This window comes from Oncorhynchus kisutch, linkage group LG28 (assembly GCF_002021735.2).
Source record: "Oncorhynchus kisutch isolate 150728-3 linkage group LG28, Okis_V2, whole genome shotgun sequence".
Lineage (NCBI taxonomy): Eukaryota > Metazoa > Chordata > Actinopteri > Salmoniformes > Salmonidae > Oncorhynchus > Oncorhynchus kisutch.
Genome location: NC_034201.2, coordinates 11537141 through 11564399, shown reverse-complemented (window position 1 = coordinate 11564399; position 27259 = coordinate 11537141).

Below are 27259 nucleotides of genomic sequence, written 5' to 3'. Positions count from 1 at the left end.
TCGAACTCATCCCAAACCATCTAAATTAGGTTGAGTTCTGGTGGTTGTGGAGGCCAGGTCATCTGATGCAGCACTCCAACACTCTCCTTCTTGGTCATATTGCCCTTACATAGCCTGGAGGTGTGTTGGGTCATTGAACTATTAAAAATAAATGATCGTCCCACTACGCCCAAACCAGATAGGATGGCATATCACTTGCAGAATGCTGTGGTAGACATGCTGGTTAAGTGTGCCATGGTAGCCATGCTGGTTAAGTGTGAATTCTAAATAAATCACAGACAGTGTCACCAGCAAAGCACCCCAACACCATAACACCTCCTCCTCCATGCTTTACGGTGGGAAATACACATGCAAATACACCGTTCACCCACACCGCGTCTCACAAAGACATGGGGGTTGGAACCAAAAATCTCAAATTTGGACTCCAGACCAAAGGACAAATTTCCTCCGGTCTAATGTCCATTGCTCGTGTTTCTTGGCCCAAGCAAGTCTTCTTCTTTTGGGTGTCCTTTAGTAGTGGTTTCTTTGCAGAAATTCAATCATGAAGCCCTGATTCACTGAGCCTGCTTGCTGATCTGCACCTTACGGATACTGCCCTGGATAACTGACCTCTGCCTACCCTTGACCTGTCGTATGCCTGCTCCGTTTTGTAAATAAACATCTGTGATTCAAACTGACACCATCTGGGTCTTATCCTGAGTCCTGATAATCTTCTGTAAACCACTCGTACCTTGTCACAACAAAACTGATTGGCTGAAACGCATTAAGGAAAGAAATTCCACAAATCTCAAATATAAAATACTACATGATTCCATATGTGTTATTTCATAGTTTTATGTCTTCACTATTATTATACAATGTAGAAAATAGTAAAAATAAAGAAAAACCCTTGAATGAGTAGGTGTGTCTAAACTTTTGACTGGTATACAGTGCATTCGGAAAGTATTCAGACCCCTTCCCCTTTTCCACATTTTGTTATGTTACGTTGATTAAATACATTTTTCTCTCATCAATCTACACACAATACCCCACAATGACAAATCAAAAACTGGATTTTAGAAATGTTTGCAAATGTATTAAAAATAACATCAGAAATACCTTATTTACGTAAGTATTCAGACCCTTTGCGATCAGACTCAAAATTGAGCTCAGGTGCATCCTGTTTCCATTGATCATCCTTGAGATGTTTCTACATATTGATTGGAGTCCACCTGTGGTAAATTCAATTGATTGCACATCTGTCTGTTTAAGGTGGTCAATAATGGGTTTGGAACAATGGAACAATAATGTGGGTTTGGAACAAGTCTCTGAATGTCCTTGAGTGGCCCAGCCAGAACCCGGACTTGAACCCGATTGAACATCTCTGGAGAGACCTGAAAATCGCTGTGCAGCAACGCTCTTCATCCAACCTGACAGAGCTTTAGAGGATCTGCAGAGAAGGGAGAAACTCAGCGAATACAGGTGTGCCAAGCTTGTAGCGTCATACCCAAGAAGACTTGATGCTGTAATCGCTGCCAAAGGTGCTTCAACAAAGTACACGGTAGAGTGTCTGAATCTTCTGTAAATGTGATATTTCATTTTTTTCATATACATGTGCAAAAATATCTAAACATGTTTTTGCTTTGTCATTATGAGGTATTGTGTGTAGATTGATGAGGGGATACAACTATCTAATCAATTTTAGAATAAGGCTGTAAAGTAACAAAATGTGAAAAAAGTCAAGGGGTCTGAATACTTTCCCAATGTGCTGTATAATGTCTCATATCTTACAATGGACAGTCTTTTATTGGCCAGCGGCCAGTTTTTTTATTGGCCAAATTGTCTGGCTGCTGTTCAAATGTGTGGCAAAGGATTACAGTCCTCTCTGTACAGTCATACTCATAATTATTACTGTGGTATGTAATCTCAGTCCTAAATTTCAAGTGACTGCAATATTTGTTGGACTTAAAGTATGATTGTTGTTTGTGAAGCTTTGTTTAAAGCCTACTTGAAGGCCATAGCAGATGGCGATTAGTGTTTTTCATTAAATATTTCTTAATTGCTGCTGTTTCCCCACCCACAATCTGGTTGTCTTGATTTTAGTCTAATTAGGCTTCAAAAAGCCAATAGCCATGCTGATTTAGGGCTGTGTTTAGACAGGCAGCCAAATTCTAATATTTTTTCCAATAGTATTAGTATTTTGACCAATCACATCAGATCTTTTCACATCAGCTCTTTTTCAGAGCTGACCTGATTGGTCAACAGACCAATTAGTGAAAAAAAGATGATATTTGTTCCACTAATTTGTCTTTTGACCAATCACACCAGATCTTTTTCTGAGCTGATCTGATTGGTCAAAAGACCAATTAGTGAACACATATTAAAATTGGGCTGCCTGTGTGAATGCAGCCTTAACGCAGCCTAAGACATCAGAAAATCAGAGCCCTACTGTTTCTGCCATCGGACTGCACATCTGTTACCCCTAGTGGAAGAGTCTAAAAAATACATGTATGAGAGCTTGGCCCACGCTCCACAAGAAAAAGCACATTATTTCAAGATAGACCTTTATGTAATTTCCCAGCAAATCCACTTAGAATATCAAAGTAAAATTGTACCTTTTTCCATCCCCATTCACACCCTTTTCCTACTTGTACCATTAATATTGTATGTATTCCATAAGTAGCTTTTGTTGTAGGCTACTTTCACACAATGAATGATGCATTTTGTATAAAAGACTGAGTGAGGGGCTGTTTTGAAGAATATTATGGAATTCTCTGCTCAAAGTGATGCATATCAGGTTGGGGAAGATTTCCCCTCTTACCATTCTGCCGTGATGGATGCAAGATCATTTGTTGGCTGGAGTGAAGGAGACAAACATTAAAACCAGTCAAAAAGAATCGATGACATGAGTGATATATGTTAGGCATGCCACGTTTACTAATCTAACATTTCCACATTAAACTACATTTCAGTCATAACAGAATGCATCAACAAGTCTGACAACAATATAATGTATTCTGGGACACAGAGTTTCTCACCTGTTTTTTTATTTTCCCTCAAATCTACAGTGCATTTGGAAAGCTGGGCTGGGCTGGGCCCTTTGACTTTTTCCACATTTTGTTACGTTACAGCCTTATTCTAATATTGATTAAATAATTTTTTCCCTCATTGATCTACACATAATACCACATAACGACAAAGGAAAAACAGGTTTTTAGACATTTTTGCAGATGTTTAAAAAAATGAAAAATGAAAAATGAAATTACTTACTTAAATCAGTAGTCAGACTCTTTACTCGGTACTTTGTTTAAGCACCTTTGGCAGCTATTTCAGCCTTGAGTCTTCTTGTGTATGCTGCTACAAGCTTGGCACACATGTATTTGGGGAGTTTCTCCCATTCTTTTCTGCACATCCTCTCAAGCTCTGTTAGGTTGGATGGGGAGCGTAGCTGCACAGCTATTTTCAGGTCTCTCCAGAGATGTTCGATACATTTACTTTTACTTTTGATACTTAATTATATTTTAGCAATGACATTTACTTTGAATACTTAAGTGTATTTAAAACATACACTTTTTACTCAAATTTGTATTTATTTTACTAGGCAAGTCAGTTAAGAACAAAGACTTATTTTCAATGATGGCCTAGGAACAGTGGGTTAACTGCGTGTTCAGGGGCAGAACGACAGATCTGTACCTTGTCAGCTTGGGGGTTTGAACTTGCAACCTTCCGGTTACTAGTCTAACGCTCTAACCACTAGGCTACCCTGCTGCCCTGCTGCCCCACATAGTTTTTTACTGGGTGACTTTACCTTTTACTTGAGTCATTTTCTATTAAGGTATCTTTACTTTTACTCAAGTATGACAATTGGGTCCACCTCTGCTTAAGCCTAAACCCCACCCATCTCTTTCAGGATTCACAGTGTAGTTAACAACCGAAGATTTCAAGACTGAAAGTGGAGGCAAAAAGTAGTAGTAAAAATAAACTCTCTAGTCCTTGGCCTATATCCTAACCTGACTTTGGTTCAGGTAATGTTGTTCTTTACATTACCGTCTCTGGTAAACACACACTATATCAAATACAATCTATGTTGATTTGTCACATGAACAGCTCACAGAAGGTGTAAACAGTACAGTGAAATGGTACCTTGCATAGTGGAGTCTTTTGTTTATACATGTAGCTAGCTAGCTGAACAATTAACCCTAATCCCGCGATCCAAAACAACTGGGAACTCAACAACAACAACAAAGATTCAGACTGGGAAAATCGATTTGAATGGTCATCCAACTCTAATTACGACTCGGGAACTCAGGCATCTTTCTAGAGCTCCTACACAGATCATACACGTAATGTTAGCTAGTGAGATAGCCAGCTAAAGTTACCTAGCTAGCTAACAGTACGCTTTAACTTACAATGAAAACTCGCATTGAGTTGACAAAATTAAACATTTTTAATGTCTGAAAATGTAGCTAGACTCTTACCTGTACACATTGTCATGACTGGCCTGCTCAGGTCAGGTTACCATGGACCACAATCCTACAGAGAGATCTCTCATACCCACCAGAGGGGATGAGATCAAGAGGTATGGAGACAGGTTTTTTTATGACACCTCACACCCATTGTAAATCTAAGGCAGCAGACAAAATTCCTTTGTCCTCTCACTATGGAGAACCGGCCTCAGTACATTAACATGCAATAAATGGACTTTGGGACAATAGGTTTTGTCAGCCACAATGGTGGTAATGACAATAGATGGAATATGAAAATGAATGTCGTTTTTGTTATGTTATTAAAAGTTAAAGGACAACGTTATAATGAAAACATTGTAACTGTAAGAGTTATCCTAGTATATGCTTGCTGTTTGTGTATTGCACGTTTTGTGGAAAATGTCCAGATCAAAGAGAATGTTTTTGTAATGATGAAATGTGAAGTTAGTTGTCTAAATTGGATCTGATTAAAATCTAGATCTTGCCTCGTAACTTGGTATGCCCAGAGAATTTGTAAGGGGTGCGTAACCGGTGGCAGCGAAGTCAGACGCAGGAGAGCAGAACTTGGTAATAGCCGGAGCAGTTTAATAGCAAAAACCAACGTCATAAAAACAACAAGATATTGGGTACAAAAACCCGTCGCGCACCAATCAACACATGCACAAGGACATACAGTAAACAATCCCACACAAAGACATGGGGGGAACAGAGGGTAAAATACACAACAAGTGATTGAGGGAATTGAAACCAGGTGTGAGGAAAAACAAGACAAAACACATGGAAAATGAAAAGTGGATCGATGATGGCTAGAAGACCGGCGATGCCGACGGCCGAGCCCTGCCCGAACAAGGAGAGGACCCAACTTCAGCGGAAGTCGTGACAGAATTGCCCTAAAGGCGGAAACTCCCATTTCTGACCCGAGGGTATAAAACTTGTGAGTTAAGAATTTACGTCTAGACTAAGCGACCCGAGCTGCAGCCAAGCTCTGAATCGTCAGCAATCCCAAAGCACGAAGTTGAAGACAAGGGAACCTTTTATCTATCTATGCTATAGATGAGTAGTTGCATCTAAGAGGGTGAATTCAAGCAGGACCACCTGGTAACCACTCTCCATTTTATTTATTTATTTTATTTTACCTTTATTTAACCAGGTAGGCAAGTTGAGAACAAGTTCTCATTTACAATTGCGACCTGGCCAAGATAAAGCAAAGCAGTTCGACAGATACAATGACACAGAGTTACACATGGAGTAAAACAAACATACAGTCAATAATACAGTATAAACAAGTCTATATACAATGTGAGCAAATGAGGTGAGAAGGGAGGTAAAGGCAAAAAAGGCCATGGTGGCAAAGTAAATACAATATAGCAAGTAAAACACTGGAATGGTAGTTTTGCAATGGAAGAATGTGCAAAGTAGAAATAAAAATAATGGGGTGCAAAGGATCAAAATAAATAAATAAATAAAATACAGTTGGGAAAGAGGTAGTTGTTTGGTCTAAATTATAGGTGGGCTATGTACAGGTGCAGTAATCTAGTGAGGGAGATAAGTGTTTCCAGTTTCAGAGATTTTTGTAGTTCGTTCCAGTCATTGGCAGCAGAGAACTGGAAGGAGAGGCGGCCAAAGAAAGAATTGGTTTTGGGCGTGACTAGAGAGATATACCTGCTGGAGCGTGTGTCTACACTGCTTTCATTCCTACCCTGTGATCCCTGAGCTACAGGGCTGGCTGTTCTCAAAAGACCCCTTTCAGAACAAGGGTGGGGAAACAGACCGCTAAGACAAAGGACACTGACATCGTGAGGACAACCAGAGAGTTACACCAGAGAAGTGCATCATCCGAGCAGCCGAAACGGTCCATGCAGAGACCCCCATCGGAGACCTTCAACACGTAATTACATAATTATATTCTGACCTATAAGAGCGGCAGTTCGGGGCAAGGTTAGGGTTAAGATAAGCATAGCTGACAAATGCAACTAAGTGTATTTTTCTCTCCTGTACTTTCCCTCTTTCTCTCTTTTAAATCTCCATTTTGTGTAACATGTGTCATATTGTGTTGGCCGGAGCTGTTTCGTTGTAGTTCTAATCAATAGCCTAGACTGTGTGTTTGTGTATGTGTATCTTGTATTATCATTTTAGCTTGTTAGTAAATAAATAATCAACTCAATTGGTGTAGTACGGACTCATTGATGGGACTCGGGTTTGTGCAGATTCCCAGATTATGCGATGTTCAGAATGAGACTGCAGAGGAAATTGATTAATTAGCGACTGTTGTAAAATCAATACAACGTCACGACAACATGGATGAGCACTTCTCCCTCTGTCATGGATGCCATAGTTGCCGTTTGTTTGAACATGTCATCTGGAGACAGGTGTTTATTACAACAGCCTTCTTTCTGTGTTCTCCTTTTTGGACTCTCTCCGCATTTGACAATAATCTCTCTGCTTCCACCGGGCATTCCACTGATTTCAGAACTTGGTCAAGTTCTTCCGTGACAATGACACCGTTTCTTCCTCATATTGTCATCAGGAGACTTCTACCTAAATCAGGGATTTCCTCATTGTCTGATTTATTTTCAGAGTCAGAGAGGGTCAGCATGGCAAAATCATCCTCCAGAAAGTAGTCCATCACCACGTTTTCCCACTGAGCTTTGTCGATAGCGCTAATAACTTCAGGGCAGAAATGTTGAGAGCAGTAGCAAAACTTCATGATATCTTTTTAAAAAAGTCACGGTAGAAAGGACTATCCACACATAGCTCATGTTATAGACAGAAGCATGCTACGTGGCAGACCAATCTGAGCTCATCTCTCGGTATGTCCAGCTCATCCATTATCTCAGCCAATTATGGCTAGCGGGAAGGTTCCTGTATATTTCCCTAGCTAAACCAACTAGGCTTGTTATTTAACAATTGTGTTTGTATTTACAGATGGCATAGAAGTTTGTTATTAAGGCACATAAAACTTCAAATGTTCCAGAAGGCATTTCTGCCAAAAAATCTATATAGATATTTTTTTTTTAAAGTTCAAATTCCTCTTCTGTGAAGTAGTGATATGCGACATACACTTACTTACTTGAAACGGATCACAAATGTGTAGATTTGCAGAAAACTTGTTTTAAAACTGCTAAATGTTCTCTACGCCACATGGCAATATGTGGGGGCCCCCAACCCCAATCTTGCTTAGCGACCCCAAAGGGCTAGGGACGGCCCTGCATGAGTCACAACAACACAAGCATACTGCACACACCTCCTCCAACAAGCCGCCAATACTATTCTCTCTGGATTCCTCTATCTCTCTGACCAAGCACATGCTTGGTAAACAGGTAAGAATCATTGGTGTCTCTCCCTTGCTTTTCCTCCCTACTTAATTCTTACTCCATTGATTCCTGACTCCACTGGTCTCAAATTGACAGTCATCCTTGACAACCTAAACTGATAGACCACCACTGTCCTTATTTTGTACTACAGTATGAACAAGGACTAATTCACCTGCCTTTGCTCTGTCTTTCTCCAATGCATATGTTAGTGCCAGTGACTAACTCCAAGACGTCTGGAGACAGCTCATCCCCAGACTTCACATCTGTTTTGCTTAAAGGTCTTAGTGGAAGGCTTGGACTGAGAGAATCAAAGGTGTTATTGCATTAAATCTGGAAAACAATCATGAACTAAATGTAATTTTTATATTTTCTGCAAATACAAGCTAACGCCAATAAAAATTTAACAGTATGGCCACATAAAAAACTCAACTTAGAATCCCCCCAGTTGAGCAGCCAAGTATTAGAAGTCCATCCATTTCTGAGGATGTCGGGAGATAACATTGAAACTGGACACTAGGGGCAACAGTGAGTGCTGTTACCTTCAAGTAGGTTTCGGTTTTGCTAGGGCGTTGTGGACAAGGATGGAAAATGGGTGTAAGAGTCTGCCTCATGTTGCATGTTTGACTCCAGCAATAACAAGGTGTTTTTGCGATTTTTATTAATGCCTACACTTAACCTTACACACTTCTAAATTGGATGTTTGAGAGACATGGATGACTGTCTAATTTTGACGTGAGACTGTGAGAGATGGTTGAGTCGAGAGTCAATCCCTTGAGCGGCTAATAAAGCATTTCACCACGATCCTGGTATATGTTGTCTGTATGTGCGTGTGTGCGTGTCTCTGTGTGTGTGTGTGTGCGCGCGCGTGTGTGTGTGTGTATTCATGTGTGCGTGTGTGTAAGGAAATATGTTTGTGTGAGGGAAGGAACATACATCCCCATACTACACAAGACTGACTTTATGTTACCTTTGCAATAGAATTCCTGTATCTTTTTAGTTGCCAGTGGCAACAGACCGGTCTAACATTGAAAGAGCTGTTCCATACAACTGATTCCACAATTGCATATGAACACTCAAAAGAGATATTGACTACAACATTATGTTAGACGCATTTATACATTTTAGTCTGATACGCATGTGCAAAAAAAATGACTTTTAGCACCACAGTCATAGAGCTTTAGGATGCCATTGCCGTGATATGTTGACAGAATATTGGTATTCACAGAATATTGGTCTTGAGATTCAGTAGGCCAATAACAGATCAAATGTACACTGTACAAAAATATACACACAACAAGTGTTGGTTCCATGTCTCATCAAAAAAAGAATCCCAGAAATGTTCCATCCGCACAAAAAGCTTATTTCTCTCAAATTTTACATCCTTATTAATGCGTATTTCTCCTTTGCCAAGATAATCCATCCACCTGACAGGTGTAGCATATCAAAAAGCTGATTTAACAGCATGATCATTACACAGGTGCACCTTGTGCTCGGAACAATAAACGGCACATTTAGTCACACAACACAATGCCACAGATGTCTCAAGTTTTAAGGGAGTGTGCAACTGGCATGTTGATGCAGGAATGTCTACCAGAGCTGTTGCCAGATAATTACATGTTCATTTCTCTACCATAAGCAGCCTCCAATGTCATTGTAGAGAATTTGGCAGTACTTCCAACCGGCCTCACAACTGCAGACCACATGTAACCATGCCAGCCCAGGACCTTCACATCCGGCTTCTTCACCTACGGGACATCTGATGTTTTGTTCAGTATATTTAGTGACAAAACATCATCCCCTACATTGACATCAGATTACATTATCTATTTATTTAGTACATTTTAAAGTACAGTACCATAGCAGTCATGTCTAATTTTTTTTTGCCTCATCTGAGTTCACTGTAATGACAGTCAGGCCTAAGCATTACGATCTGAGAAAATGTTTTGTGAATTCAGTATCACATGCCCACACAGATGCATGCTGCACTCACGCATACACACTGTAAACAGATTCCAACATACATGTAATATTTACCTTAGTCAACTGATTCAAGGGCATGGCACTGGCTTTAAAGGGATAATACACCCCCAGTAATACAAATCATGAAGCTCCTGTCAATTTGGTGAAACGCCTATGTTCTGTCAGTGGGATTAATAACAATTTTCCCCGTGATTTAAGTTCTAAGTGGCATGTCTGTGAAATCAGGAAATTGTGTAGGAACGCGTCAGAGCTACATGATTCTCATCACTGGAGAAGGGGGATAACACGTTATCACATTCCCTTACGTTTTTAAATCAATGGCCTTCACTCCAGATCATCAAATCAGCCAATAGATGGTATGGGCATACTGGTCTAGAACACATTAATCCGTTTATATCATTAGGACAAAGTCTATATACTTCGCTTAGAGGTGCTCAATCTAGACAGTGTACCAAATTATTCAACTCAGTTTCTCCTTCAAGTACCATCTTGCAATGTGCCCTGTGTGTCTGTGGGAAACATGGAAAAGGACATTGTTGCCATAGCAACACACTCTGCACTCGCTCTGGGCAGAGGATAATTGCAAGTTGAACTCGGTGTTTAGGCAATTTAATAGCTAGCTAGCTACTTCACGTGCTGATATTGACCTTGCTATTATTGTGTGTAGCTATGTTTGCTAGCTAGCTAGCTAGATAGCCAGCCAGCCCAGTGAGAGCGCATTGCATTGTGGGTTTTGTAGTCGACTTGAGCTACGACAGATTTCCACAACGATTTTCAAGTTGCTACCAACCTTGTTATGACAACAAAATTAAGCACTTGTTTACCTTTTTTTAATTCACATAAAAGTGTTATTTAACACTGTTTAACAATGTTAATCATAAGAATGAGTGTTTTGGGGTGGATTACCCCTTTAAGCAGCGACTGTATATTCACCCACTCTTGGTGGTTTCAGTACTCATGAGAATGCATTCTCAGTAGGCTGTATGTATAACTCAATCATATTTTATCAGACATACATAACCTTTATTTTCATTACAAATTATTGTTACTGATTAAAGAGCCTATGTCTAGAACACGTTTGAGTGAAGGGGGGAATCAACTTGGATATAAGAGTGTTGTTATTCTTTGCTAAAGCTTCAATAATTACCCCAGCAATGTCTAAGGGAATCATTGTGGTTCGGGTAAGCAATTAGGCTGAGAGGAGAGACTAATGGAGGGAGAATCACTATGACCTTCTCCATTAGCTTCCACTTCTCCAGGAAGCTCGCACGAAGCCAATTCTTCCTATCTATTTTTTTCATCCTCTGTCTTCATGTCTATTCTCTTGCCCTTTTACATCTTGCACCTCCTCAGACTTTTCATCAAAACTTCACTTATTTTTTGTCTCTGCCACTCTTTCTCTCTGCATCAACCCTTTCCCCTTCGCTACCCAGTTTTTCTTTCTTCTCTCATTTTCCTTTTCTCTCTCCTCTGGCAATTATATTGAAAGTGAATGCAGTGAAGTGGGAAGAGAACGTTTTTTTGAACTATTGAGGTATTCTGATTGGACAGCTAACCTTTAACTGGCATATGTTGGAAGCCACTTGAGGAAGATCTCTTTTAGTCACATCGATGGTGTTAAGTGTAAAGGTAAAGATGGCTTTCGTCATAAATTCTTGATTCCTTTTTAGAATAAGAAAAAAATAAACATTTGAAGAATGCTAAAGCTTTTTCCTGAATTATGATATAAGGTCCCATTAGAATTGTGAGCTGGCAGAGGAGACAGGGAAAGTTTCAAATCAATCCCTCAATCTATCAAGGCCCTCTGTGACAGCCTCCTGACAACTTCGACAATTACAAATTACCATATCAGCCATATCTCTGACCCAGGGATGAGGACAATCCTGAGAGCGCAGGTGTTCATGATTAGCTCTCTCCTCCTAAACAGGCCATGGTGATGGCAGCCCCAGTGAGTGGGCTCTAGGCTGAAAGAGTCCTGCGTGAACAAGGATCTGATAGATAGCTCACTCCTTTCTCTGGGGACTCCCATCACTCCCATATAGTCAACCAGTGAGCTGCATGCCTGGAACAGCCTCTGACCTGTAGGAGCTGTGATCTGCATCTATCTCCAAACAACACCAACACTGGGATGGGCTGCCCTACTGGATCCTGGGAGGACTTAAAAACAGCTCATCGTGTTCAAGAGAAATGGAAGACCTGATGGGGGGGGTGATTATATTTTGAACAGGTCTGTGTTAGAGGGATGAGTGATCGATGCTTTATAGACAATCAATCAAGCTTAGGCTGTGTGACCATCCCCACCATGAAATGTTCTTTGGCCTTCGATTCTTTTGGGATATCCATACAAAGCTTCAAATAAATTATTTATTTTGCCAAATGGATTTTTGTTGTTTTTTGTTGTTGATTTGACTCCATAAAGGTAGACTCAGCAATATAATGTAGATGCAGAAAGTAAACAGCATAGTGGGTCAATTTCCACAACAACTAAGAGTGTTGACACGTGAGGCTCAACTTCTTCGCTGTTCCATGGCTACCACATTGAATAAGCATAAGGTGAAACCGTTCACATGCGCAGATACTGGGTGTTACTTGCATCATGATCATCTCAATATCTGCGGTGCTGCTCGTGGCAATGTCATTTCGCTGAATCTACCTTTAACTTGTTGGAAGTTTAAATAAACACCTTTCTATTACCATGCTCAAAATGGGTTCGTTCATGTGGCACTTGTTTCTTGTTCTTATGTGTTAGCACAGATAATTAAAACAGAAGTATCTGCAGGTGGTTTTGGGGAGGTTGTTAAAATGTGTTCTTTGGTTGGTTCATCTGTTGTCTGTGGATGGTCCACTAACCAGTTGTCTATTATCAGAATGGATTTGACTCCCCTATGCTCTAAATATAGTTGACATAAAAGTCACAGTACATTGTGTGATATGCAGTGACATATACTGACAAGTGAGAAAAACAAAAACACGTTATTAAAATATTTTCATCCCAAGGTTTTGACATTAATAAGCGCTATACAGCATGCAAATTAGTAACACAGATTTACATTTTGTGAAATGTTTATACAAAGGATGTTTACTTCTGTTGAAATACAAATTGATTGAATCTATTCTGTAGTTATGCAGTGCTGATAATATCGAAGGGGTATAAGTTTTAATGGATAGGATAATTATACAGAATTACAGGTTGGTTGAGGCTTTTTGTCTTCTGTATGACAAACATTTCAATGGCCTTTAGTGAACCTGTCATTCCGAACGGATGCATTTAAAAGTATTTACTCTTACCCTGTTAGCGAAATAAACAAAATAGTGATTGGGCAAATCATTAATCACTACACAATAGATACACGTACATGTATAATGTTTTACATATTAGATTACTTTACTTAGTGCGCTCTAGGTTAAGGTTTTCAAAAAGGATTACTGTCAGCAGAGGAGTCATGTCCATAAAGGGCACAGGGGCGAGTGCCCCCTCAAATTTGTGATCCCTAAAATAAAATTATTATTATTATATTATTTTCTCTGTAATGCCACTTGGCAATTTTATGAAGTTGGGTTTAGCTAGCCCAGATTTGGGTTTAGTTAGTTGGGTTTAGCTAGTTGGGTTTAGCTAGCCCAGATAGGTTCCCAATTTCTCAACCGTATCCAGTGCATATGGAACGTATTCAGACGCCTTCCCTTTTTCCACATTTTCTTACGTTTCAGCCGTGTTCTAAAATTGATTAAATAAAAATCATCATCAATCTACAAACAATACCCCATAATGAGAAAAACTAAAATAGGTTTAAAAAAAATAAAAATAAGAAACACCCTGTTTGCTTAAGTATTCAGACTCTTTGCTATGAGATTTGAAATTGAGCTCAGATGCATCCCGTTCCCATTGATCATCCTTGAGCTATTTCTACAACTTCATTGGAGTCCACCCGAGGTAAATTCAGGGTCCCCAAGAACACAGTGGCCTCAATAATTCTTAAATGGAAGAAGTTTAGAACCACCAAGACTCTTCCTAGAGCTATCCGCCCGGGCAAACTGAGCAATCCGGGGAGAAGGGCCTTGATCAGGGAGGTGACCAAGAAACCTATGGTCACTCAGAGGTTCAGAGTTCCGCTCTAGAGATGGGAGAACCTTCCAGAAGGACAACCATCTCTGCAGCACTCCACCAATGTGGCCTTTATGGTAGAGTGGCCAGACAGAAGCCACTCCACAGTAAAAGGCACATGACAGCCCACTTGGATTTTGCCAAAAGGCACCTAAAGGACTCTCAGACCATGAGAAACTAGAGTCTCTGGTCTGATGAAACCAAGATTGAACACTTTGGCCTGAATGCCAAGCATCACGTCTGGAGGAAACCTGGCACCATCCCTAAGGTGAAGCATGGTGGGGGCAGCATCATGCTGTGGGGATGTTTTTCAGCGGCAGGGACTGGGAGACTAGTCAGCATCAAGGGAAATATGAACAGATCAAAGTACAGAGTGATTCTTGATGAAAACCTGCTCCAGAACGCTCAGGACCTTAGACTGGTGCAAATATTTACCTTCCAACAGGACACCAACCCTAAGCACACAGCCAAGACAACACAGGAGTGGCTTCGGGACATGTCTCCGAATGTCCTTGAGTGGCCCAGCCAGAGGTTGGACTTGAGCCTGATCGAACATCTCTGGAGAGACCTGAAAATAGCTGTGCAGCGACGCTCCCCATCCAACCTGACAGAGCTTGACAGGATCTGCAGAGAAGAATGGGAGCAACTCCCCGAATACATGTGTGCCAAGCTTGTAGCGTCATACCCAAGAAGACACGAGGCTATAATCGCTGCCAAAGGTGTTTCAACAAAGTACTGAGTAGAGGGTCTGAATAATTGTGTTTTTTATATACACAATATGTATATTTTTTTTGCTTTGTCATTATATGATATTGTGTGTAGTTTAATGTGGGGGAAAACTTTTTAATCAATTTTAGAATAAGGCTGTAACTTAACAAATTGTTGAAAAAGTCAATCGGTGTCCTTGCAGACTGGCAGCTCTGATGGCACTGGGCAGACGGGTAGCTCAGGCGGCGCTGGGCAGACTGGAGACTCCAGCAGCGCTGGAGAGGAAGAAAGCTCTGGCAGCGCTGGAGAGGCGGGAGCACCTGTAAGGATGAGACGGAGAGACAGCCTGGTGCGGGGGGCTGCCACCGAAGGGCTGGTGCGTGGAGGTGGTACTGGATAGACCGGACCGTGCAGGCGCACTGGAGCTCTTGAGCACCGAACCTGCCCAACCTTACCTGGTTGACTGCTCCCGGTCGCCCTGCCAGTGCGGCAAGGTGGAATAGCCCGCACTTGGCTATGCAGGCGAACCGGGGACACCATGCGCAAGGCTGGTGCCATGTAAGCCGGCCCAAGGAGACGCACTGGAGACCAGATGCGTAGAGCCGGCTTCATGGCACTTGGCTCGATGCCCACTCTAGCCCGGCCGATACGCGGAGCTGGTATGTACCGCACCGGGCTATGCACCCGCACTGGGGACACCGTGCACTTCACAGCATAACACGGTGCCTGCCCGGTCTCTCTAGCCCCCCGGTAAACACAGGAAGTTGGCGCAGGTCTCCTCCTCGCGCTGCTCCTGCTGCCGCTGCCTGTCACCACGCCGCTTGGTCCTGTTGTGGTGGGTGATTCTGTAACGGTTTTCCCCCAGGTGGTGAGGGTAGGCAACAACATTTCCACCATGCTGATCCTCAACACTGGGGCCCCACAAGGGTGAGTTCTGAGCCCTCTCCTGTACTCCCTGTTCACCCACGACTGCGTGGCCACGCACGCCTCCAACTCAATCATCAAGTTTGCGGACGACACAACAGTGGTAGGCTTGATTACCAACAACGACGAGACGGCCTACAGGGAGGAGGTGAGGGCCCTCGGAGTGTGGTGTCAGGAAAATAACCTCACACTCAACGTCAACAAAACTAAGGAGATGATTGTGGACTTCAGGAAACAGCAGAGGGAACACCCCCCTATCCACATCGATGGAACAGTAGTGGAGAGGGTAGTAAGTTAAGTTCCTCGGCGTACACATCACAGACAAACTGAATTGGTCCACCCACACAGACAGCATCATGAAGAAGGCGCAGAAGCGCCTCTTCAACCTCAGGAAGCTGAAGAAATTTGGCTTGTCACCAAAAGCACTCACAAACTTCTACAGATGCACAATCGAGAGCATCCTGTCGGGCTGTATCACCGCCTGGTACGGCAACTGCTCTGCCCACAACCGTAAGGCTCTCCAGAGGGTAGTGAGGTCTGCACAACGCATCACCGGGGGCAAACTACCTGCCCTCCAGGACACCTACACCACCCGATGTCACAGGAAGGCCATAAAGATCATCAAGGACAACAACCACCCGAGCCACTGCCTGTTCACCCCGCTATCATCCAGAAGGCGAGGTCAGTACAGGTGCATCAAAGCTGGGACCGAGAGACTGAAAAACAGCTTCTATCTCAAGGCCATCAGACTGTTAAACAGCCACCACTAACATTGAGTGGCTGCTGCCAACACACTGACTCAACTCCAGCCACTTTAATAATGGGAATTGATGGGATATGATGTAAAATATATCACTAGCCACTTTAACTACTTGGCACCACACGTCCCGCTAGGGCACCTCCCCCCACTGCTCAACTGACACAGTAGCACACAGAACGCAAAAAATATTCTTAGAAATATTTAACCTCCACACATTAACAAGTCCAATAGCTCAAATGAAAGATAAACACCTTGTTCATCTAGCCACCAAGTCAGATTTCTAAAATGTTTTACGGCGAAAACATAGCACATATTTATGTCAAACCACCACCAAAGATAGGCTAATTTACATAGCCATTTTGTAGAACAATAGATGCAATCACAAAAGCAGGATTAAAAGTAAAATAATTCACTAACCTTTTGAAAATCTTCATCAGATGACAGGAATAGGACATGTTATACAGTACATTTATGTTTTTTTCAATAATATGCTAATTATATCCATAAATCACGGTTTACATAGGTGGTCATGGCAAAAAAATGCTACAACAATGCCTGGAGAAATTATGGTAACTCTGCCAGATAACAGAAATACACATCATAAACGTTGACTAAATATACATGTTCTACATATACTTAGAAAGATACACTTCTTCTTAATAAAACAGCTGTGTTACATTTATTTTTAACTTTACAGATTTCGTTCACTAGGCTATAATGTGAGTCGGCGCTCAGGAATTAGCATTTTGGCTCCTCCACAGAAACCCAAATTTAACACATAAATGTTCCCTTACCTTTGCTGTTCTTCCATCAGAAGACCTGGAAGGGTTTATACTTACCAAAAACAGCTTTAGTTTTGAAGTCTGTGTCTTTCGGTTATCAAACACGACATATTTCGGTTGAAATGCAGCCAAAAAGTAAAGTTAGTTCGCACCAAAACGTCGAAATTACATATTATATGTCGACTAAACTTGTCAAACTTGGTTCAGAACACAGCGTTAGCATGCTATATAGCTTCACCGCAATTCTCAGGACAAAGAGAAACACACGCATCGTTTAATCAATCTTGAAAGAAAGACACCAGAGGCGCAGAATGCGCGTGAGACCCCGCGCGACCGAAAGGATTCGGCCAGTCATTACTCTCGTGAGCACGCGATTCACACAATGAGAAGCCCCATTGAAAGCGGACACCGCGCTGAAGGCATAGGAACTGTTCCCAGGACTGTAGGTGCTTGGGAAGGGTGGGGGCGATGACGTCAAAGTTGGGCCAACTTTTTGGATGACAAGAGAGAGTTTGGGAGAATGAGTGCCCTGAGAGTTCTGCTTTACTTACAGACATAATTTAAACGGTTTTAGAAGCTTTAGAGTGTTTTCTATTCAATAATATTTATTATATGCATATATTAGCAATAAAAAAATAAAATAATATGCTACCTAATATAATGTTTACATACCGTACATTATTAATCTCATATGTATACGTATATACAGTACTCTATATCATCTACTGCATCTTTATGTAATACATGTATCACTAGCCACTTTAACTATGCCACTTTGTTTACATACTCATCTCATATGTATATACTGTACTCAATACCATCTACTGTATCTTGCCTATGCCGCTCTGTACCATCACTCATTCATATATCTTTATGTACATATTCTTTATCCCCTTACACTTGTGTCTATAAGGTAGTAGTTTTGGAATTGTTAGCTAGATTACTTGTTGGTTATTAGTGGATTGTCGGAACTAGAAGCACAAGCATTTCGTTACACTCGCATTAACATCTGCTAACCATGTGTATGTGACAAATAAAATTTGATTTGATTTGATTTGATTTAGAATGCCCACTCAGATCACACCCTGACCAAACAAAACATAGAAACATACAAAGCAAACTATGGTCAGGGTGTGACAGTGTGTGAATACTTTCCGAATGCACTTTAACTACAGTTGCTACCAAGAAGCCATTTCAGGCTATCAAGTTAGAGTAGCTATTTTGTCTAAATATCTTAACTGGCATGCCTGCTGGCAAGGTTGGTAGATTTTATAAAAGCAAGCAGTAAATTAATTGTACTGAATAAGACTCACTTTCAATCTTTTAACCAAATTTAACCAGATGCAGAGAAGCATATTTTGTTTCTTTAAAAAAAAGAAACACCAGTCAGGAGGATACAGACATCTCAAGAGGTATGCTTACATGGGGCGGCAGGTTAGAGCATTGGACTAGTAACCATTGAAAATAAGAATTTGTTCTTAACTGACTTGCCTAACTGACTTAACTGACTTAGTTAAATAAAGGTAACATAAAAAAAATATATGCAGAAAAATATACATATTTTTTTACATAGAATTAAACATAATGATTATAGCTCTAGTTTTACCGGTACCCCCATGTATATAGCCTCATTATTGTTATTTTATTATATTACTATTTACATATTTTTTTACTTTAGTTTAATTGGTAAATATTTTATTAACTTTTTCTTGAACTGCACTGGTGGTTATTGGCTTGTAAGTAAGCATTTCACGGTAAGGTCTACACATGTTGAATTTGGCGCATGTGGCAAATAAAGTTTCATTTGATATGATTTGATTTTAGATTGCATGATGTGAAGAAACCCTTGTTTTTGTGGTCTGACAGTTTTGTGAGTTACCTGGAAAGGCAGAGAAATGTTTGAGTTCGTATGCAAGGATTAATCCACAATCACATCCCTTTACAGAGGTTTGCTCCGTATAGCTCTAGCACACACACACAGGTAGGCGTGTGCACACACACACAGACAGTTGTATTGACTGAGAGGAGTGTTATCACTCCACTTTGTGCTATTAAAGAAAGGGCAGTGGTTTGTTTGTCTTGTTCCTCATTTTCACCTGTCACTTTGGATGTGTCCAGACATCTGTTTTAATGTATTTTTTCAACAGCAACCACATGTTCACAAACACACACCCTTCCAGGCATCTTTCATAGTAAACAAAGCTCCCCACAGATTTCCTCTTGGCCTCAGGGACATGAAGCACATGTTGATAATGTGCATGTGAAAAAGAAAACAAAGATGCAATCAATGCATTTCAATACCACTGGGAAAAGAACAGTAGTCAGTGTTTCTGCGATATGTCTTCCCTGAGCCTTACAGACAACAAACAAGAATTGCACATGTTTCCATGGCAACACTCATCAGCAATAATTTGCCTCTAGTTTTATAAGACAACATACTGCACCCAGCATACTGTTCCTTGTTTCGGTTGCAATTTTTCATTTCTATAACAACATGAGCAGTTTATATTATTCTATCACTTGAACAATATGAAAATGCTATTGCGTTTTTGCTCATGGATCTGATCTATTTTGATTCATGACACAAGATCAAGAAGATGTAACTTGGAGGCAGGTTTCTTTCCTACGCAAAATTATATTCTGAGACGAAAGCACTACCCTTACACCAATAACCAATATTGTAAACACTCTTTAGGATCCGCCCCTTTTTTTCACCAGAATTTCCGCCTAAAAAAATGACATACCCAAATCTAACTACCTGTAGCTCAGGACCTGAAGCAAGGATAAGAATATCATTGATACAATTTGAAAGGAAACACTTTGAAGTTTGTGGAAATGGGAAATTAATGTAGAGTAATATAAAACATTAGATAAGGTAAAAGATAGTACAAAGGAAAAAAACAGAGATTTTATGTATTTTTTGGTACCATCATCTTTGAAATACAAGAGAAAGGCCATCATGTATTATTCCAGCCCAGAAGCACTATATGGCAGCAGTGCATGTGCACAGTTTTAGACTGATCCAATGCACCATTCCATGTCTTTTCAAAATTTGGCCCAAATGTGCCTAATTGGTTTATTAATAATTTTTCAAGTTCGTAACTGTGCACTCTCCCCAAACAATAGCATGTCATTATTTCACTGTAATAGTTAGTGTAAATTGGAATGTGTAGTTAGATTAACAAGAATTTAAGCTTTCTGCCAATATCAGACACAGTCGAAGTCGGAAGTTTACATGCACCTTAGCCAAATACAATTAAACTCAGTTTTTCACAATGACATTTAATCCTAGTAAAAAAAGCCCTGTCTTAGGTCAGTTAGGATCACCACTTTATTTTAAGAATGTGAAATGTCAGAGAGAATTATTATTATTATTATTTATTTCAGCTTTTAATTCTTTCATCACATTCCCAGTGGGTCAGAGGTTTAAATACACTCAATTAGTATTTGGTAGTGTTGCCTTTAATTGTATAACTTGGGTCAAACATTTTGGGTAGCTTTCCACAAGCTTCTCACAATAAGTTGGGTGAATTTTGGCCCATTCCTCCTGACAGAGCTGGTATAACTGAGTCAGGTTTGTATGTCTCTTTGCTCAAACATGCTTTTTCAGTTCTACAAACAAATTTTCTATGGGATTGAGGTCAGGGCTTTGTGATGGCCGCTCCAATACCTTGACTTTGTTGTCCTTAAGCCATTTTGCCACAACTTTGGAAGTATGCTTGGGATCATTGTTCATTTGGAAAACCCATTTGCGACCAAGCTTTAACTTCCTGACTGACGTTGCTTCAATATATCTACATAATATTCCTCCCTCGTGACGCCATCTATTTTGTGAAGTGCACCAGTCCCTCCTGCAGCAAAGCACCCCCACAACATGATGCTGCCAAACCCTGCATCTTGGTTTTGATGGTGTTTTCCAGGTTGCAAGCCTCCCCTTTTTTCCTCCAAAGATAATGATGGTCATTATGGCCAAACAGTTCTATTTTTGTTTCATCAGACCAGAGGACATTTCTCCAAAAAGTACATGCACAAAGAAGATGTCCTAACCGACTTGCCAAAACTATAGTTTGTTAACAAGAAATTTGTGGAGTGGTTGAAAAACGAGTTTTAATGACTTCAACTGTACGTCTATGTCCTGGGAAATATTCTAATGTGATCTCATGCTAATCACATTAGCCTATGTTAGCTCAACCATCCCACGGGGGGACCCACCGACCCTGTAGAGCAGTGGTTCCCAAACTTTTTATAGCCCCGTAGCCCTTCAAGCATTCGACCTCCAGCTGCATACCCCTCTAGCACCAGGGTCAGCGCACTCTCAAATGTTATTTTTTGCCATCAGTGTAAGCCTGCCACACACACTATGGGCCGGTTTCCCAGACAGATATTAAGCCTGGTCATGGACTAAAAAGCTTGTTCAATGACAAATCTCTATTTGATGTGCTTCTTAGTCCAGAACAAGGTTTAATCTGTGTCTGAGAAACCGGCCCTATACGATACATTTATTAAACATAAGAATGAGTGTGAGTTTGTCACAACCCGACTCGTGGGAATTGATAAAGAGCTCTTATAGGACCAAGGCACACATAATATTATAATAATAATCAATAACTTTGCTTTTTATTTAGCCATCTTACATATAAAACCTTATTTGTTCGTCCAAAATTGTGAATAACTCACCACAGGTTAATGAGAAGGGTGTGCTTGAAAGGATGGATATTACTCTGTAATGTTGGGTTGTATTGGAGAGAGTCTCAGTCTTAAAAAATTTCCACACACAGAGAGGGCTATGAGAGAGCTGCTGTGTTGGTGCATGAGGCACGACATTTGCCCTATGGAGCGTGTCCTCGGTTTGATGTCACCTGAGTCAGCTCTCCAAACTCGTCCTGAAGTGCGTGCTAGCCGTCTGGTGAAGACTGTACCATCCCGACGCACCAGGCCTCCTGTGCGCTTCCCCAGCCCTGCATGTCTTGTGCCAGCTTGGCGCTCCAGACCTCCAGTGTGCCTCCACAGCCCAGTGAGGCCTGCGCCGGCTCTACGCACGGTTTCCCCAGTTTGCCAGGAGAACCCAGTGGGGCCTGTTCCAGCTCCGTGGACATGCAGCCAAGAGGAGTGGTGCAAGTGTTAAGCACCAGAGCTCCAGTGCTCCCCCACAGCACGGTCTATCCTGTGCCTCCTCCATGGACCAGGCCTCCAGTAGGTCTCCCCAGTCCGGTTCATCCTGTGCCTCCTCCATGGCTTCCGGTGATGATCCATGGCAAGAAGCCTCCAGTGATGATCCATGGCAAGAAGCCTCCAGTGATGATCCATGGCACGAAGCCTCCAGTGATGATCCATGGCACGAAGCCTCCAGTGATGATCCATGGCACGAAGCCTCCAGTGATGATTCATGGCAAGAAGCCTCCAGTGATGATCCATGGCAAGAAGCCTCCAGTGATGATCCATGGCACGAAGCCTCCAGTGATGATTCATCTCTCGCACCAGAGCCGCCACCGCGGATAAATGCCCAACCGGACCCTCCCCTATAGGTTCAGGTTTTGCGGGGGGGGGGGGAGAACTGTCACACCCTGACCTCACACATCTTGACCACGAAAGTCCATTGATGTCACAAAGCTGTCCACTACTTTAACAATTTCCTCTCCTGTTGTCCTGGTTCCCAGTGGTTTGCAGTAGAGGATGTCTTCATTAATTGACCCCCCATAAACATAATGGACATATACCAGGAGCTGTGCCAGGCCCGCCATGTCTGTTGACTCATCAAGCTATAACGCATAGAATTCACTGCGAAGCAGGAATTGTTTCAAAACATCTCCTGCAATGTCTCTGACAAACAGTGTTGGTTGATGAAGGCATTGTCTGTATAGTTTTTTGGGCCTTATTGTCCAGCCAACTCTGCGGCAGCATGAAGAATTAAGTCCTCCACAATAGTATGGGGCTTGCCTGTCCTAGCCACTTGGTAGCTCAACAAATAAGACGCTTCTAGCCCCTTCTTATTAATGATATCTGTTGCTTTTATACATGTCTTACTGCTCAAAAGTCATCTTAATTCTCCCTCCAAAAACTCCTGTGGCTTATTTTTCAAATTGCCATGTTTTATTTCTAAATGTCTGCGCAAGAGTTTCATCGAGTTGTGAGGTAGTACTTTTGCACATACAACACACTGGCTGAGGAAAGGCACCACTCCAATTTAAGTGAACCCCAAATCAATGTAGTTCTCATCATATTTGTGCCTCTTCGATGGTCCAACGTCCTTGTCTGTTGTTCGGTGCTTTCCCGGGCAAGAGGGCAGTAGCTCTTCGGCTGCACCAGATTCACAACTGTCAGTGTCCATGCTAGCTTGGCTATCAACAAATGTAGAATTACTGATGCTAGCATTGGATGTGCTCGTGGAAGCAGAACAACGTGTGTCGTCGACAGGTACAGCTAGTAGTAGCAGTACTACCAGTAGAGCTGGTATGTCTCTCTATGGAAGCGGCCTTACTTTTTTAACCATTTATCAATTTCTGGGAAAACGGAATGAGCAGCAGCTACGTTTGGCTACATACGGACCGTTAGTGGAATTCCCGTGAGGGTGACAGTTAATGTGATTGGATGTTAATTATTTGACTAGGTTACCTGTATTTGACATTGTGTTGTTATTTCACTGAACACTAGATGGTTAAATTCAATTTTTGGCAGTGAAACGAGGCTACTCAGGTGAGAAAAAAACCTCACCCAAATGTATAGCCCCATTGGAAAATCTAAATGGACTGTTTGAAAATATGATTTAAAAAAAGTATAATATTTTATTTAAAAAAAATGTGAATCACATTTTTTGTTGGCGTACCCCAGACGGCATTGTCATACCCCTGGGGGTACGCATACCCCCGTTTCAGAACACTGTACATTTCACAGTGTTGCAGGTTAAGGACCTTTCACTGTGATGCAGATATTCACCTACACATGTTTTGTTGTATCGACACTTGTCATGATGACCAGTGGAGAATTTTTTTTTTCCAAACACAACAACGATATTCCATCAGCTCTTCAATGTTATCCACTTTACTTAGATTTGCATGATTGAAAATAAGAGGTTGTTGTACGGTATAAGACTTGTGAAGTGGTGATGTGGAGCTAGTTTTAGTTCTTTATGCAGGATTAGCTCAGGGGAGTGTAATGAGTAGTTGAGTGGTGGTGCTCCTCAGGTAAATCACTCAGAGAGATTATAGTGTACCTCTGATGGATTACTGCTCCAATGAGGGGCCTGAAAACCCTGAAAAAGATGCTTTCAAACTAATCAGCTACACTGATGTCAGAACCCTGGCTTAGTTAGAAACTTCCACAACCCACACTAGGAGAATATGAATTGGCATCCCTATGATGTGTACTGCACTCCTACTGAATGTGGATGATACTGTATGTATGAGCAGTCAAAGTAGCAAAATAAAAATCCCTGTAGTCAAAAACATCAAATATTAAGCAAAGGCAGATGCTTTTTAGTCTTCGCATTATTTGATTTGCTAAAAACGTGTATTTTTGTGTGTATTGTTTTCCATAAAAGAATAGAGTGAATTTACATGGCGAGATTGACTGTGGATTTATGCAAGCTACTAAATAACTTAAATTATTGGTTCACCGGAGTTCACAAAACTTTGAAAAAAGGAAAAACAGATGAAATATTTGTGGAATAAAAGAGCAAAAAATATAAATATAAAAAGTACATTCCTTGAAAAGATTCAAATGTGATTTTCCAGCATGGAAGCCAAATGAATATTTTAAGCAGAAATGCTTTGCTTATGCTGCGGTATAGAGAGCACTTCAGAGTTTGAACATGCTGTGCTTCTGTCCGACCGGCCCGTGGGCTCAGTGCTTGGAGCACTTTGGCTGCAGCGTGGCGGTGGGAGAATGGCTTCTGTCCAGCTGAGATAATGGAATTGGTGTGTTCTCCCTGGGCTGCACTCCTGGCTGGAGTTAATTCTGTTAATAGCAGGAGCTTCTACTGGCATATCCCTGGCTTGGGCGGCACGCGGGGAGGAGAGAGGAGCGTGGAGAGCGGTCCAGGAGGCAGGTAGTACAGACAGGGCATGAATGTATAATGAAGGGGCTGGAATCTACAGCTCATAATTGCTCTTGGAGCTGCTAATGTGTAAACATAAAAGAGCCAGGCCCTCCACTCTTCATTCCAAATGGCTCGCCATGCAAAGCTATCAGAAAAGGTAAAGGCACATGCCTGCAATAAATTCTTGCTAAAACATCGTAAGGATCAGACCAGTTAAAAAATAAAAAGGACATACCCAAATCAAACTGCCTGTATTTCAGGACCTGAAGCATGGATATGCATATTCTTGATACCATTTGAAAGGAAACACTTTGAGGTTTGTGTAAATGTGAAATTAATGTAGGAAAATATAACACATTAGATCTGGTAAAAGATAACAAAGAAAAAAACATGTTTTTTCCCCCATCATCTTTGAAATGCAAGAGAAAGGCCATAATGTACTATTCCAGGTTAGGTGCAATTTAGATTTTGGCCACGAGATGGCAACAGTGTATATGCAACGTTTTATACTGATCCAATGAACCATTGCATTTCTGTTCAAAGTGTTGTAACAAGACTGCCCAAATGTGCCTATTTGGTTTATTAATACATTTTCAAGTTCATAATTGTGCACTCTCCTCAAACTATAGCATGGTATTCTTTCACTGTAATAGCTACTGTAAATTGAACAATGCAGTTAGATTAAGCTTTCTGCCTATATCAGATATGTCTATATCCTGGGAAACGTTCTTGTTACTTACAACTTCATGCTAATCACATTAGCCCACGTTAGCGTCAACTATCCTGCGGGGGAACACCGATCCTGTAGCGGTATTAAGACATGTAGCTAGCTGGCTAGCTAGCTCAACAATTAACCTTAATCATGACGTTACTTCCCTGCATGAATCTGCAGGTAGCTAACCAACCAGGTTCCATGTTAGCTAACATTAGGCTGCAACTAGCCAAGCAAATGGCTCTGAGAAACAAATAATTTTTATTTCACCTTTTTTTAACCAGGTAGGCCAGTTGAGAACAAGTTCTCATTTACAACTGCGACCTGGCCAAGATAAAGCAAAGCAGTGCAACACAAACAACAACACAGAGTTACACATGGAATAAACAAACGTACAGTCAATAACACAATATAAAAAAATCTATATACAGTGAGTGTGTGCAAATGAGGTAAGTTTAGGGAGGTAAGGCAATATATAGGCAATAAATACGCCGTAGTGGTGAAGTAATTACAATTTAGCATTTAAACACTGGCGTGATAGATGTGCAGAATATGAATGGGCATGTAGAGATACTGGGGTGCAAAGGAGCAAAACAATAAATAAGAATGGAGTGGATGAGGTAGTTGGATAGGCTATTTACAGACGGGCTATGGAAAGGTGCAATTATCTGTGAGCTGCTCTGACAGCTGATGCTTAAAGTTAATGATGGAGATATGAGTCTCCAGCTTCAGTGACTTTTGCAATTCGTTCCAGTCACTGGCAGCAGGGAACTGGAAGGAAAGGCGGCCAAAGGAGGAATTGGCTTTGGGGGTGACCAGTGAAATATACCTGCTGGAGTGCGTGCTATGGGTGGGTGCTGCTATGTTGACCAGTGAGCTGAGATAAGGCGGGGCTTTACCTAGCAAGGACTTATAGATGACCTGGAGCCAGTGGGTTTGGCGATGAGTATGAAGGGAAGGCCAGCCAACGAGAGCATTAAGGTCGCAGTGGTGGCTAGTATATGGGGCTTTGGTGACAAAACGTATGGCACTCGTGATAGACTCCATCCAATTTGCTGAGTGGAGTGTTAGAGGCTATTTTGTAAATGACATAGCAAAAGTCAAGGATCGGTAGGATGGTCAGTTTTACGAGGGTATGTTTGGCAGCATGAGTGAAGGAGGCTTTCTTGCGAAATAGGAAGCTGATTCTTGATGTAATTTTGGATTGGAGATGCTTCATGTGAGTCTGGAAGGAGAGTTTACAGTCTAACCAGACACCTAGGTATTTGTAGTTGGCCACATATTCTAAGTCAGAACCGTCCAGAGTAGTGATGCGGGCAACGATCGGTTGAAGGACATACATTTAGTTTTACTTGCATTTAAGAGCAGTTGGAGGCCACAGCAGGAGAGTTGTATGGCATTGAAGCTCGTCTGGAAGTTAGTTAACACAGTGTCCAAAGAAGGGCCAGAAGTATACAGAATTGTGTCGTCTGCGTAGAG